General features: G+C 42.3%; 1 protein-coding gene across 8 annotated transcripts in view; it reads left to right on the forward strand.

The window, feature by feature from the left end:
* Nucleotides 1–15,949, forward strand: part of ZMIZ1 (zinc finger MIZ-type containing 1) — a 243,890-nt gene that overhangs the window by 99,763 nt on the left and 128,178 nt on the right. For 5 of the 8 annotated variants that reach the window (XM_069980884.1, XM_069980883.1, XM_069980880.1 and 2 more), the window contains one exon: nt 7,397–7,458. The exons of the other annotated variants lie outside the window; for them this stretch is intronic. The gene's annotated coding sequence lies outside the window, so the exon portion shown is untranslated. The remainder of the gene's footprint in view (nt 1–7,396; nt 7,459–15,949) is intronic. 8 annotated transcript variants of the gene reach the window in all.

Genomic DNA, 15,949 nt, shown 5'->3' on the forward strand with positions numbered 1-15,949 from the left:
GTATGGTTCACCTTTCATTTTGTTTATACACAGCCACCTGGGATCAACATAATGTCCCACAGTCTATGCTAGATTCTTACCATGAAGTCATGTTTGCAATCATTTATATCGTTTCCGTTGACCACTCTTGTTTGGTCCATGTTTTTTTCCTTATAGACCTTGCTGATCTGTGGGACTTGGCTTTTCCTTTTTGACTACAGCCTGATTTGTATTTTTAGACTTGTGCTGGTATGTGCTTTAGAAATGCAAATTACAAGTTAATTCCGTAATTCTTTCCTCAACATTGAGTGGTTCCATAAGTCTTTCCACAATATTGAATAATTCTATAATATTTTTTTTCTCTACTTGATTTGGAAAAACCATATGCATTTAATTAAAATACATGACTTTTATTTGTCGGAGGTATATATTTCATGTAGCCAGAATGTTCGGCTAATAAATATTATTTTTTTGTCATATGTGTGATTTGTGTGTTTGCCATGAAGTAAAAGGGCTGGGTGAACATCCTCTAAGGCACAGGTGTCAAATTCAGGTCCTTCAGCTGTTACAAAACTACAATTCCCATCATGCCTGGACAGCCAGAGCTAAAGCTTTGGCTGTCCAGGCATCATGGGAATTGTAGTTTCGCAATAGTTAGTAGGTCTGGGCTATTGGGAAACTACTCTACCCTCCTCTAAGGGTACATCCACAGAGGACCAGTACTTTTTGGGTTTTTCTTAGCAGATTTACTTGTATTATAAAAAAAAAAAAATACCTTTTACAATCCTTATTCCCAAGGAGGGAGATCATCTTATTTTTTTGCTGTAATTTTGTTATAATCTTGTTGGTGTAAAACTAGCAGGGCCCAATAGGCATATGCAGATGGCAGACTAACCGGTCAATTTTAAAGGGAACCTTTCACCCCCGTGACGGGGCAGAGCCCGGCCGACCCCCGGTGGAGACCCTTATACTTAGCCTGTGCACGAAGTCCCGCTCCTGGATCCGCTCCCGTTGCCGAGATATCGCCGTCGGAAGTCCAGCACGCGCTCATCAGAGATGAGTCTGACGCTCATAGAGAATGACGGCTCCATTCATTCTCTATGAGCATCGGACTCATCTCTGATGAGCACGCCCTGGGCTTCTGATGGCGATATCTCAGCAACGGGAGCGAGTGCAGGAGTGGGACTTCATGCACGGGTTAAGTATAAGGCTCTCCACCTGGGTATGGCCGGGTTAAAGGTTCCCTTTAAGGCCTTGGCTGCCATGGACTTCAATTGACACACAATGATTGTGGTGTCAGTGAGCTGTTGAACTCTTTCACTTAGATGCCATGGTGGTCATGTTTGCAGTTATCCACAATCCTGGCCAGGTTTCTTTTAATTTGCTGCAGTTTTTTAGTAAGTGCACCAATGGTTTTCAGTAACTTCCAATGTCATGAGCAGCCAATAGACAAGGAAACCATGGGTTGGGAAGAACATGGATTTTTATTGGGCTTAAAGGGGTTATCCAGCGCTACAAAAACATGGCCGCTTTCTTCCAGAGGCAGCAGCACTCCTGTCTCCTGTTCAGTGTGGTTTGCAATTAAGCTCCATTCACTTCAAGGAACAGAGTAGCAAAACCTACACACCACTGGAGTGAACAGTGGAGAGAACAGAGCGAACACCACTGGAGAGAACAGACGGCACTAGAAGAAGGTAGCCATGTTTTTGGAGCACTGGATAACCCCTTTAATGCTATATGCTGTAATATTGGAAGCCATATTTCTACAGTGAGCAAGAGGGATAATAACCATGAATGAGGTGAATGTTTTGAATCCCTTTGGTGTGCGGCATAGTAGTAACCAAGGCCTTAGACGTGGCACCCGTTGCATATCACTATATTATTCCTAGCATTTGTGTACACGAGTGAACACATTTTCTTTAACAAACCTGGCACAGACCTGTCCATCGTGTTTAGTCCTCATTAGAACAGAAGCATTTTTATGATGTGGAAAGGAAAAAGTTGGCAAGTAGAAGAAGACCTGGAGAAAAAAAAAATAATGCTTACATTTCTAATAAGGACTGAGGGGGTTTTGTGTCTCCTTGAGGAGACTGACATTGTGGCTTGTGGAGTATTAGAGTCCTATTACATGAGAAAATTATCCGCCGATATAGTGATCAGCGGGTGATTAGGCTGTTTCAACCTACTGAAAAACCATTGGTTGTTAATTGCATGTTTCCCTGTGTAAGGGTGGGTTCACACTGAGATATCCGGGCGGATAACCCACCATGGATTCCTTTCCTTGCGCCTGCACGTTTCTCCGCCCGTGCCTTAGAGTCCATTGTATTGTCAGGCAAATTCTGCCGTCTGCTAAAAGAATTAACTTGTCAATTCTTTAGGCGGACAACGGAATCTGCCCCACCAAAGGAGTCTATTGCACGGGCGAAGATGGGGGCGAGCGACGGAATTTGTGGCAGATTATCCGTCCCTATTCCGTAGTGTGAACCCACCCTAATAGGGTGAGTTACACATCTGTAGAGAGATTATATGAGGATCCAGGGATCATTACATTACAGTGGGGAGCTCATACATGTGTCATTCTTTGTCAGCACACATTGTGTTTTACTCACTATCTATTTCCACTTGACTACATATATTTGAGGGCATCTTTATCCATTCCATGGACAGCAGCAGAACAGTGCCACACAGTGGCTGCATCCCTGTCCTCATACATTCTAGGTGTCATACCATCTGATGAATTACAGTACAACTCACCATTGTAATGAAATTGTAGCTGCTACTTGTACAGGTGGTTATGTTTGTGTCTTTTTTTTTTTGTTCATGTGAATGATATGAAACTTTTCATAATGCGTTAACTAGATATCTTCTAATATGATCCCTGACACTGGGGATTAAATTATAACATTGACAATAGGAAACACTGTAGGTTTTTTAGGATTGATGTAAAAGCACTTTAGTGGCTGACGGCGGCCGATCAGCTCTGATTTATAAAATATAATGTGATTGGTTGCTATGGACAATAAAGCCCTTTTTTCCCCCCACTTGGACGTATACAGGGATAAAGTTTGTAAGTTCGACAGTGTTTAGTAAGAACTATAGAACTCCTCCATTGTTGCATAAAATGCATATATGATTTATTCTGTGGCCTGACGGGGCTGAGACAGGCTCAATAAGTTGGAGCTGGCACTTTCTGGACATGCTTGTTTAAAAGTGGGTTGTTAACAGGGTGACAGGCTCCATTTAGATAGAGGGTGAAAGGGCTGCAGCTGGCTTTTTCTCTAAAAGACGTCTAGAGAGAAGGGAGGGTGTTTTGAGGGGGACAGCACTGTAAAATGCAGGTGCCACACAATGGGGCGGCTGTGGAGCATTGTGGCATGTCCATGCTCACCAGAAATCTCCATCTGTCAGTGCACAGAAAGCTTGCACTCTAATGGGCAACAAATCCTCTCCCAACACAGTCTGCACTGCCCATGTGCAAAAAAAAGCCTCCCACTGCATTACAACTAACTCTTATTTTTCTTCTAAAATAGTTAGTTGAGAGATCCCAATTGCACGCAGAGTGAAAGCTGAGACTGCTCCAGCTCCCTCCCTGCTCTCCCCTGTCCCCACCTCAGCGTGCCACATCCCCACAGATGGCCCCATTGCAGCTGCGCTAATCCCCATATAAAAACAAAGCCTTTGGGGTCCTTCACAAGGTTTTCTGAAACCTTTCTTTTCCCCTTCTTGGAATAATGTGAACATAACAAGAACATTGGTTTGGTTCCTATCTGGCCCTGGCACCGTCTGTTACCAGCAGTAAATGTCTGTTAAATGCAAAAAGTTAACTGTTACCGAGAGGAAAGTTTTTGTTAATCAGCTAAAAAGGTCAGAGCTGAAAGTTCTGTGAGTTCTTAAGTTTTGTTTTATAGCGGGACACGCTTTGATGGCCGTTGTCATTGTAAAGCTCTGCAACTACAGTCGTAGTATAAGCAAACGATAAGTTCCATAAATGAACGTGAATATAATATGATAATATGGCTTAGGAAAAATCTAAACAAATAAACAACATGCAAATTTATTAGGCAGGTGTGGAAAACAATGCAAAGTAAGAATTTGTTAAAAAAAAAAATTGTGTGAATAGTTTTTATCAGTTCACAAAATGCAAAGTGAATGAATACAAGTGCAATCTAAATCACCTCAATATTCGATGAGACCTTTTTTAGGTTCTCGCACACTGTTTTCGACGAAGAAACTCAGTAGGGAGATGTTTTATACATCTTGGAAAAACTAACCACATATTTTCTCTGGATGTCGCTGCTCAAATCCTTCATGTTATCACAGATAGACTGGATGATGTTGATATCAGGGCTCTTTACAGGCCATATCATCCCTTTCAGGACTCTGTACCTAATCGGATGTCTTCCTGTTGAGAGGTGTCTTAAGGTGGCCATACACCAGGCGACTCTGGTGGCAGCTTATCTTGGGCAGAGGGCTTGGGCAGAAACAGACATTCTCTACAGACATTATCTGTCAATGGAGTCTCAGGAGACCCCCATACACTTTGCACTGTGAACAGCAGGTATAGTGTAAAGTGTATGGGGACCATTACTTTTAAGCATTATTTCCCTTACCTGCCTATATCTTTTGTACAGTACTGTAAATTATTATTTTACTAATAATTTGAGGGGTCATAGTGTCATGTCGGAATTTATTTTACATACCACTACACATACTTACCTTTAAAGGGGTACTCCAGCAGGGGGGGGGGGGGCACTTTTTTTGTTGCTGGGACCGGGGAGGAGGTGGAAAAGACGTCCACTCACCTCCCTGGCTCTAGCCACGGGTCCTGCATCGCAGCTCTCCGGTGCCCGGTTCCCGGCCGCTTCCTGGTGTCTGATGCGGGCCCGAGACGTGATGTCTCAGGTCCGCTCAGCCAGTCAGTGAAGGAGGCGGGATCCGTTTCAAGTCCGCTCAGATCCCGCCTCCTTCACTGACTGGCTGAGCGGACCTGAGACGTATCGTCTCGGGCCCGCGTCAGACACCAGCAAAAAAGTGCCCCCCCCCGCTGGAGTACCCCTTTGAAGACTTAGGGGGAGATTTATCAATCTGGTGTAAAGAAGAACTAAAGTAGAACTAACAACCAATCAGGTTCCACTTTTTATTCCTCACAGATTCTTTGAAAAATGAAAGGTGGAATCTGATTAGTTGCTAGGGGAAACTAAGACAATTCTACAATTCTAATTCTATACCAGTTACACCAGTTTGATAAATCTCCCCCTTAGTATTTCATAATCCATCCACACAGTGTTGCGGTTTCTTTCAGATGGCGACTTGTCCAGTTTTCGTCCCTTATGCAGCAAGGCCTGCAGTCACTGTTATGGCCATGAGAGGGTCATATATAATCACTTTGTTTATGTACTGGGTTAGCCTCTGGCTTCTACTGAGTTTATAAATGGTGAGGTTGACCCTGCAGTTGCTTCTTGGTTGATGGACGTCCTCAATACCCATAAACTGGATATTTTTCTGTAGCAACATATATTTTTCTCTGTAACACAGTTACAGGGTTAATCCCGATATGGTTGTCACTGACTCTGCCATTTAGTTCCTTTTCTTACAGCTTATTAGTCTTTATATTTGTACATTCCCCTCATGCGCATTTCCTGCATTTTCATCTTTTGTTGTTACTATATCATCATGTCTACTTCATCATATTCTGTTACATATTATTTAGCTCTATGGTCCTTTTTTTCGTATGATCTCAATCTGATTTACTATGTCCACCTCTTATCCTTCCTAGTCCTGATTCACTGTTACCTTACCATTAAACTGTACAATATATTTGCCTCTTATGATGTGGAGATGTGTCAGAGCTGAGTTTGTCATGTAACTCCTGGGCTCTTTGGGTTACATTATTATTACATCATGATTGGAGTTGGCGTCATCCACAGGAGTCTTTATACTTCAGCAGTATGGAGCGATAGACACTCCATTTGCTGTATGAAATCATAGTCATTTGGAGGTACAGAGGTAGTAATAGGCTGCTTCCACTTTATGTAGAGCTATAAAATGCCCCTGTGTGAAATTTCTAAGGGATTAGCTATGACTAAAAAACAGAGCTTATTTCTTCTAGTAACAGTGCCACGCCTGTCCTCAGTTTGTGTGTGGTACTACTCTTCAGTTTCATTGACGTAAATGGAGCCATTTTGTAATACCACACACAACCTGAGGGCAGGGGTGGTGCTGTTTTGGGAAGGAAGCAGCCATGTTTCTCTGATGTTGGATTACCTACTTTAAGGTAATGCAGTCTTATGTAAAATTATAAATGCTACATTGTGCCATCACCGAGGATGACCGCATTAGCTCTGCTCCCTTTTACAGATTTACATCACTACATGCTTTATACATGTGGCAAGAGGCCCAGCAGCCTCTCTTTTAAAACTTCTCAGCAAAATGCTACGATTTAAAGGGGTTATATGGCATTTAATTTATATATATATATATATATATCTATCTGCCCTGTTGGTCAACCTAAAACATGTTATGCTTACCTCTCTGCACTCCCCAGGTCTCCCAATAAAGCCTCTCCAGTGTCTCCTGCTGACTGCACCGCCACTGTTTCTTAGACAAACTTGTCACAGGAGTAACAGCCCGCTCGGCCAATCACTGGGCATGGCACTATCCCATCTCAGCCAGTGATTGGCTGAGCCAGCTGTCACTCCAGAGATAAGTTTTGTCTCGAAAGTAGTGGAGCTGGAGTCAGCAGGGGGACATCGGGAAAGCATGGAGAGGTAAAAATAACATGTTTATTGTGTTCACCAACAGGGCGGCAAAATATAAATTTAATAACGCCAGTTAACCCCTTTAATGGATTGGAAAGGATCTGTAATCTACAGAAGGTATCGGACATGATTCTGGACTGGTTGTAGCCCGGAAATACCTTGGCAACCTCCAGGGTTATTACTAAAAGATATAAGTGGCATCTCATGGAGCCTATCATACATCTGCTGAACAATCATTGCATTTTTAGAATGCATTGTAAGAATACATTTTCTTATCTAGGTCATGTTGTTTTGTATATTGCACTTTGTCTCAGTGTATACCTACAATAATAAACATTAGAAAATATCTCTATATATTACAGCTCTCACAGTGGTAGCTACTCAGCTTTCCTAGACTCCTGAATTTCTGATAATGCTAGTGAGTTGATGATTCAGGAGCCAGGGAAAGCTGCACAGTACTTGGAATGTTTGGCTGCATTGGCTTTGTCTCATTCTACTCTACAGATATTTCCACAGATACGATTTCTACCGATAATTTTTTTAACAAAGTGCATACTGGGCAAGAGTAATATCATTGTATAATATAGTTCACAGTCATATTCTGAGCAAATGTCTCACAGGGCACATCTAACTGCACCATTATAATCTCTGCTTTTTAGGATTCACATGATTCACAAAGTCAAGAACAGGGCAGAAAGACAAGGACTGCTCTCCCTTATTTGTAAGTTTACATGATTTCTTTTCTTCTAATGATATAACAGTATGAGAGCGATCTATAGTTTTCAATAGCATTGCATTTTCTATGATTCTTCTTTCTACCAAGTCATATTTGCCAGTATTTCTTGCTAGAAATGTAGTGTGTTTTTTGTTATATATTGGGGTTGGGTGGGGTTTGTGATTCATTCATTGAATGTTCATAAAATGTACTACATATTCAGCTGGAACTGCCATGAAAAATAATTCAGAATTTCTATGTAACTTTTTTACATAGATTTGTTTGTGGTTACAGTTTAAATGGTTACTGTTATTTCAAACCGTTTCCCTCTGTTTCTTGCTTAATTCCAAGCATATTGGTAAAATCACTTAATTTACAAAAAATCATGCCTTGTCACAGACAAACAGCACAGCACTAGTCTTGGCCATTAGGTATCTCCCTTCGGCCTGATGATAGAGGAAACCTGTCTCTAGTAACAGACGTAACAAGACAAAACGGGAAGTGGGGCAGGGGTTTACTATTTGCTCTATGCCTGGGCTGTACCCCTGCAGTCTATAAGCTCAAGAGGATTTACACTATTACAGAAAGGTAAATCAAGGCTTCATCCTCATCTCTTATTACCCCTTCAGTGCTGGACTGCTGTCCCATCTACTTTTGTATGTTGACATCTATCCCCCATGTTTAGCTTCTCAGCAGCAGCACCAGTGCTTAGATCAGATTTGCTGCTGATGTTTATTGCGTTTCTACCCACAAAGCATCTTGCAAACCTAGTGCATCAGTAACACCTTCCTCCTCTACATTTCATCTGTCGTAGTGTATTATCCCCAGCACAGTGCACCAGCAGCTCATTAATATTTAAGACTAAAGAATATGCAGACATCATTGATGACTACGTCCAGTTCCAATGCAAAAAAGCTACTTTTAGAACGGTCTTCTTTAAAATTGTATATGGTATTGTATAGTCTGTGTACCTCCTGTTACATCAATGGCTGTCCTGCAGCACACCACTTCTGGCTGTGTGAGCTCTCTACCCTACCCCATCTAATCTCTGGCTGCGTTCTCACACAAAGATCAACTGACCAATATATTGGACAAATTTTTGAAGCCAAAGCCTTGAATGGAATTGAAAAGAGGAGAAATCCCAGTCTTTCCTTTATGACCTGGTCTTTGTTTATAGTCTGTTCCTGGTTTTGGCTTGAAAAATCTGTCAGATAATCAGTTATCCGTGTGTGTAAACAGAGCCTTATAAATAGCAGAAGGAGAGTTGTACTCTGCTCAGCTTGGAATGTGGAAAGTTAGGAACAATCTTTTTAAAGGGGTTATCAAGCGCTACAAAAACATGGCCACTTTCTTCTAGAGACAGCACCACTCTTGTCTCCAGTTTGGTTATAGGTTTTGTAACTAAGTTTTATAGAAGTGAAAGGAATTTAGTTGCAAACCACACCTGAACTGGAGACTGTCTCCAGTGGTGCTGTCTCTGGAAGAAAGTGGCCATGTTTTTGTAGCTCTAGATAAACCCTTTAAGAAGGGCAGATCACACAGGCTTTATTCTTACAATGTAGCTATAGTAAAAAGCACACCTATACTGAACAGCCCATGAGAGGGAAGGGGTGAATTACATAGGCTGGGTAAGAATGTAGAGAGAGCAAATCGCACATGGCAGACTGCCATGAAGCTATGTTAGGAGCCAGTAAAGGCAGCAGCATCCTGTATTCACAGAACTTACATCTAGCATGTACTTCTGGGAGGAAGGTGGAAGGGAGGACCCATCCATAGGAGAAGTGGAGGCTACACATTGCATAATAAGGAGTCTGAAAATGAATGCAGTCTGAAACTTTAAAGAATTCTGCATTAACTGAAGGTAACCACCAAAAATAATTGTTAGGCCCAAGATGTCTGTAGCTTTTTACCCCTTCCTGCCCTGTACAAAAATGAGAACTATACAGAAATAATATATAGTTTTTCCCTTAGGCCCCATTCACACGTCAGTGTCAGTTTGTACTGTCAGGAAATCCTGATCAGGAGGCCTCAAATGTCATCGGGAAAGTATCAGGATTTCCTGACAGTAATCTGTTTTTTCTATCAGGAAACTATCAGGAAAAGCCTTCAGGATTTCCCGATGAGAAGAAGAAAATAGGACATGATGTAGTTGTAGTTCTACAACTGGATGGTCACAGCTTGCAGAACTACAACTCCCATCATGCCCGGCTGACAGGTCATGATGGGAGTTGTACTTCTGCAGTCTGTGGCCACCCAGGTTGCAGGTCATGATGGGAGTTGTAATTCTGCAACCTGGATGGCCACAGACTGCAGAAGTACAACTCCCATCATGACCCGTTAACATGGCATAATGGGAGTTGTACTTCTGCAACCTGGATGGCCACGGGCTGCAGAAGTACAACTCCCATCATGACCTGTAGGAAGGGCATGATGGGAGTTGTACTTCTGCAACCTGGATGGCCACAGGCTGCAGAAGTACAACTCCCATCATGCCCGGCTGACAGGTCATGATGGTAGTTTTAGTTCTGGGGGGGGGGAGAATCTCACCTGTCCGGGCCTGATTTGGAGATCACCGGTGGGGGGGGGGGGGAGGAAGGACGACGCTGACGGTCCCAGAGGCGGTCGTCGCTGAGGCCCTAGGAGCTGCTCCGGTCCGGGGATTTGGGAGCTATGGCGGCAGCGAGGTTGAGGTCCGAGGGGGGCCCATCGGGCAGGTCCGGGAGCCGCTCGCAGTGCAGAGTGCTGGCTGCGGGCAGCCTGCTGGCGGTGAGTTCCTGGAGGGAGGGTTGAGAGCGGGCGGCGTGCAGGGCACAGTACAGTGTAGAGGTCCGAGAAGGGGTGTGGGCTTGGGGGATCGGGCGGCGAGCTGCCCTGAGGTCTGGGTGCCTCAGCGGAGGGGTGGCTCTTAATCATCCGGAATCACAGGCACTTTCCTGATGTACATCGGGAAAGTGCCCGCGTTTCCGGCGCTCCCATAGACTTCTATGGGGGCGTCCGGGCCGGAATTCCAGACAAAAATAGGTCATTTTTCCGGAAGGGTGTGCGTGACTAATTAAAGTCTATGGGCCCGGAAATCCGTCCCGATTTCCTGATAGGAAATCCGGATGGTTTTTCCGGACGTGTGAAGGGGGCCTTACAGTCTTTTTTATTTATTTTTTAATTTGTACAAATAATGTAAATAAACAAATAATTGTCACATCTGTAATGACCTCTATGATGAAAATGAAAAAAGTTTGTTTTTTTTTGCTCATCCTGGCAATCAAATGGTTTAAAAGGTGATTGAAAATAATCCTATGTATTACCCCAAAGTGGTACCAATGAATGGGAAATAAAAATCTTATGGTTTAATGAATGTAGTGACACAAAACACATACAAAGGTAAAATGTTATTTATAACACATGGTAACTAAATCCAAAAGAGCGTAACAGCTAAAAAAAAACAAAAAAAACATTAATTATAAACCAAAAATGTCTTGTCTGGCAAATCAAAGAAAATCCCTCTTTTGTCTATTTTAATGGAAAATTTTACATTTTTGGCCTTTTAAAGATCTCAGCAAAGGGCCCAACCACAAATCATCAGATTCATCCTATTATTTATATGGGATGGGTTTGGTATTGTGAAGACCATCTTCATGCACAGCAGCAATGTCCACTTTAGGAAGTCGTCAAGTCCACAATGTATCTATAACAGGAGCTGCAGATGTAATATGGAGATTGCTGTGCATGTGTCCTTTTGCAATGCCAACATCTCAGCAGAATAGAGCTTGATGCAGATGTGACACTCTTCTCATGTCCGGACAGAATAAGTTCTGCAGCATGTGATTGAGATTTTTTTCAGATCCCCATACACTTCCACTGTATTCTGATGCATCAAATACACCACGTGTGAATGTGTCCCGGGTTTTCTTTTTGTCCAGCTAGTTATTTCAGTTCCTCGCTCAAATATTCCCCTTATTCTGACAATTCTTAGCTTCCGCGACATGCTTCAGTTTAAACAGATCAATGCGGCTGCAGTTTTCTTGTCATAATGAACAGTTTTGCAGACAAAGACCATTGATTTCCCCCCCCCCCCCCCCCCCCCCCCCCACTTACTCACAGCACTGAGTATCCATAATAAAGAGAATGGAGTTGTTCTGTCCTCCATAGATGCTTTAAGACTGATTAGGATACAAGCCTAATGTCTGTCTGTCTCCATCTAATAAATACATTCAACACAGTCTTCTAATAGGCAAAGCTGGGGTTAGATGGTGGCAAACTAGGTATATTCTAAGGGCCCAGCTTCCCAGGATGCCACTAAGTATGGGAATCCCAGGAACGATCGCAACAAAACATTCCATAGAGAATAGAGAGAATCTGATCTGTGTGATGGTAAGCCTTGTGGGGAAGACCTGCCTTGTTGCAGATTCTGGCATTTATATTCTACCTCTCTATAGTATCACAGGTGCACTAAGGTTCAGTGCCGTCCCATACATTTTCTATTAGAACACACATGTGGAATACAGCCATCTGCAGAAGGCCTTAAATTTCATTCACACAATTGTGTTATATTTGTATACACTGATCAGCATATTTAAGATACATTTAAGCCCATTGACAGGTGAGATGATATTTTGTTTGCATTCTCCCCCCCCCCCCCCCCCCCAAGAATATTCAGGGAGACTCACAATATAGCTGTGTGTATGTACCCTTAGTAAGAGATGCAGGCCAGTGGAGTAAGCGTGGAGGTCTGAAATGAAGTGTGGATGTTCTTGTTAGATATTAGTAGTTAGAAAGATTGGAGGAGGATTAGTTGAGGGTGACCTGTCAGATATTATATTGACCATTTCTGATATAGGGGTCATGGTTCTTCCAAGCTACAGAATTTCAAGGCATGCGATGGCCACACATCTGCACAGTGACTGGCACAGTAGCTTAAAGTTAAGTTTTAAGTGCAACAGTCTTTTAGTAAGTGTCTTTGTCTTATGGATAGCCGTTTGCAAATAAAAGCCTGGGAAACACTTTAACCTTGCTCCCAGGGCCCCAGGAAAGAGTAGCACAGAAGGAGTAAGTTCTTTGTCCGAGCTCAAGGTTCTCAGTTTACTCTCCACACAAAGGTTATATACTTGGCTTTTTGGACTCCACCTCCTCCTCCTGCTAAGTGCAGCTTTCTTGTCCTCTGGGAATTGGCAGACATTGCCAAAGAAGGCAGAACTCTGTTATTGTTAACCTTTTCATTGTCAGGTGTTAATGAATCTTTGTAACCGCTGTTTGCTCTTCTTGCATTGCACTTAGTAGATAGCAAAGCATACGTCTCACATCAAATACCTAGAGCTTGCTTTGGCAAAAGGCCGGTGACTGTATAGGAAACGTGTAGTAGTATTGGCTAGAACTGCACTATTTGAAACACTAAACATTTGCTTAGCAGCTTTCTCCAGTTTTCCAAGTTCCAAATGATAACTTGCAGACATTTTAAGTTTAAATGGACACTGCCACAGAGACATGTCAAAGGTTGTAAGTGTTTAGACCCTGACCAGTCACCAGAACAAGCCAGGAGGGGTGCACAGGAAGACGTTCTGCCACCATGTGACCAAGATGGACATTGAATGTATGGGACTGACTTGGCTATGTGTAAAACACGCCCATCCCCCCCCCCCCCCCCCCCCCCCCCCAAGGCCACATCCTATTTTGCCAAGCCACTTCTAGCCGAGGAAATATTTTTAAGGGTGCGTTCACACCTACAGGATCTGCAGCAGATTTGATGCTGTGTTCAGTTATTTAAATGAAATTTGCTGCAGATCTGCTGCGGATCTGCAGCAGAAAATCAGCTGCAGATCCTGTAGGTGTGAACGCACCATAAAACTGATAATAAATATGTTTTGTGAAAGTTCTAGACTTAATACTATGCTCACAGTATATAAATAAATTAGACACAAAATTCTTTACCCATTTCCCTTAATAAGACTGGTGGGCCATATTATTTATTTATTTATTTTTAATTATTATTTTAACCTGGCCATAGCTGCCTTTCTATGTCAATAGGTCATTGTACTGATGTGTTAGGTATTATAATTCTATATAATTTGTGTTTTGATGTTTGGTCGTCTTTTGAATAACATGAAGAGCATTATGTTGTATGTCTATTTCATATATTGGTGGATCACCCAGCTTTAGTTATAACTAAGCCATGGCTGATGGAGATGAGAACTGAATGCAGAATATAGACATTACCCTTTAGCTAAACCTCCCTCAGCTATAGAGCACAATCTCTTGGTCTATTATGTGCTTTCCTCTTGGGCTTATTCCATCTTGTGGATTCTAAGAATGGATACATGTCACTGTAAAGGCTTTGTACTTTCCTAATGAATGGCTCCTATACTTGACTATCAAACCCAACCACATTCATCCTGATTTTTTTTTCTTGATCAGACATGTCGGCACACAGTAAACATGACAGGATCATTGTTATGCGCTGCTCTATTACACAGATATATCTATTCTGAAGCTAGTTACTTTGCTTTGTTTCAATATAAAAGATATTAAAACAATAACATTGACACTATTTAGTTGCGGTTGTTAAAATATTTAGTATTTCTCTTGAAAATGTAAATGCTTTGTATTCACATTATACATTCATTAACCAAAGAAGAGATGGCTATGTGACTAAGTAATACGTTTGGGGTAAAATCGAAACTTGTTTTCCTGGGCTTACCCGATCTATAGATCCAAGATGTTCATGTGTATCTATAACATGTAAAGCACTGACACTCCAGCTGCTCTATAACTACAACTCCCAGCATGCCTGGACATCCAATGACTGTAAGAGCATGCTGAGATTTGTAATTTTGCTACAGGTTGGACACCTCTGCTGTAGAGTTTAGATCACTTGCACATATACTTAAAAAAAAAAAAAGAGCAAAACCTCTTAGATCATAGGACAATGTTAAAGAAAACTGCATGAGGCGCGTTTGACCTTTTAAAGGCTGCAAAATGCCCTGTTGCCTTATAGAGGGGACCCTCAGCCAGGAGCGCGGGCTGTTAACAAGACACTAGGACTCTGGAAACCATCAAAGTCTTGTTTTACTCTGTTATTTATTAAGACTACAGGAAATAAAGCCAGACCACCAGTGGTATAATGATTCCAGCTGGGCCTGGATGCAGCCATAAACAATGGCCCACGGGTTAACGTTCCTGCAAGCAGCTCAAGACCCATAGATCTGCTGGTTGCACTCCATGGCTTTTATATAGGCAACTTGTCACTCCTGCAGGGTGCTGGCTTCCTGATCAGTGCTTGCACAGGAACGTTGAGAAATATGAGCTTAGAAACAAATAAAAAAAAAAAGTTGTCAAAAGTTCTAAGAGTTGTTAGGTTGTTTTTGACACAATCCATTAAGTTTGGGCTGGGAATAAATGCTGGTTATGAAGTACCTGTAAGTCCTGGTGCGTTTCAGCAACTTATTTTAGTAGTGATCCCCTAAGGTGCAGCTCTGCTCTCCTGGGTTTCATTGGATTCCAGTAATGTTTTCTCCAACATAGGGTTAAACTTGAATCTCCTGTGTTTGGATAAAGCCTTCAGGATGAAAAAATGTTTCCATTTAAAAACACCTCCCTGTCTCTTCCTGTCCCAGAGGCTTTGCCGAGTCTTTGATGTCTCTCTAGTAAATGAGCACTCTGTGTCTCTCCTTCTGTTTTTCCCTCCCACTGTTCAACCCCAATTGTTTCCCCATTATCATCTCATATTATATCTATCTATCTATCTATCTATCTATCTATCTATCTATCTATCAGAGCTCAATGTCATGGTTCTAAAGTGTATGATCTGTGGTTTTACTTAGACTTGCAGGCTAATCTTATGGTGCGTTTACACGTAACGATAATTGGCCCGATCGTATGATTAACGATGTCGGAGTAACGTTTTTTTCCATAACGAGCAGCATTTAGACGGTACGATATATCGTACGGAAAATTCGTTTTGCGATCGCTTAAGCCTATCTCAAACCTTGGTTAAATTGGCGAACAACTGTTCACACAGAACGATTTGCGATTTTTTTACGAACGACGATTTGATAACATGTTTAAAGATCGAAATGAGCCATGTATCGTTCGTCGTTTGATCGTTCGCTGCGTTTACACGTACGATTATCGTTCGAATTCGATCGTTATCGCACAAATTCGTACGATAATCGTTACAAGTAAACGCACCATTACACATTACCATAGTGATTGATGGTCTATCCTCAGGACACATGGCACACCTGCAGATCCGCTGTCCATCAAAGCCGTGCTGCACAGGTGAATACACTGAAGTGGTCAGCCTTGTATCTCTACATTCAGGTGAATGGGAGCTGAGCTGCAGTAACCTAGCATGGCCACTACCCAATAAATGGAGATGGAACATCTTGCTCCATTTTCTGGAGCAGCTTTTTAAGTGCAGCTATTGCAGATGCCTTATAAGCTGGGGTTACTGTGAGCCTACACCCCAGCATTAGGATTTTGATGGTCTATTCTGAGGTTAGGCTGT

Source organism: Dendropsophus ebraccatus, chromosome 8 (genome assembly GCF_027789765.1).
Source record: "Dendropsophus ebraccatus isolate aDenEbr1 chromosome 8, aDenEbr1.pat, whole genome shotgun sequence".
Lineage (NCBI taxonomy): Eukaryota > Metazoa > Chordata > Amphibia > Anura > Hylidae > Dendropsophus > Dendropsophus ebraccatus.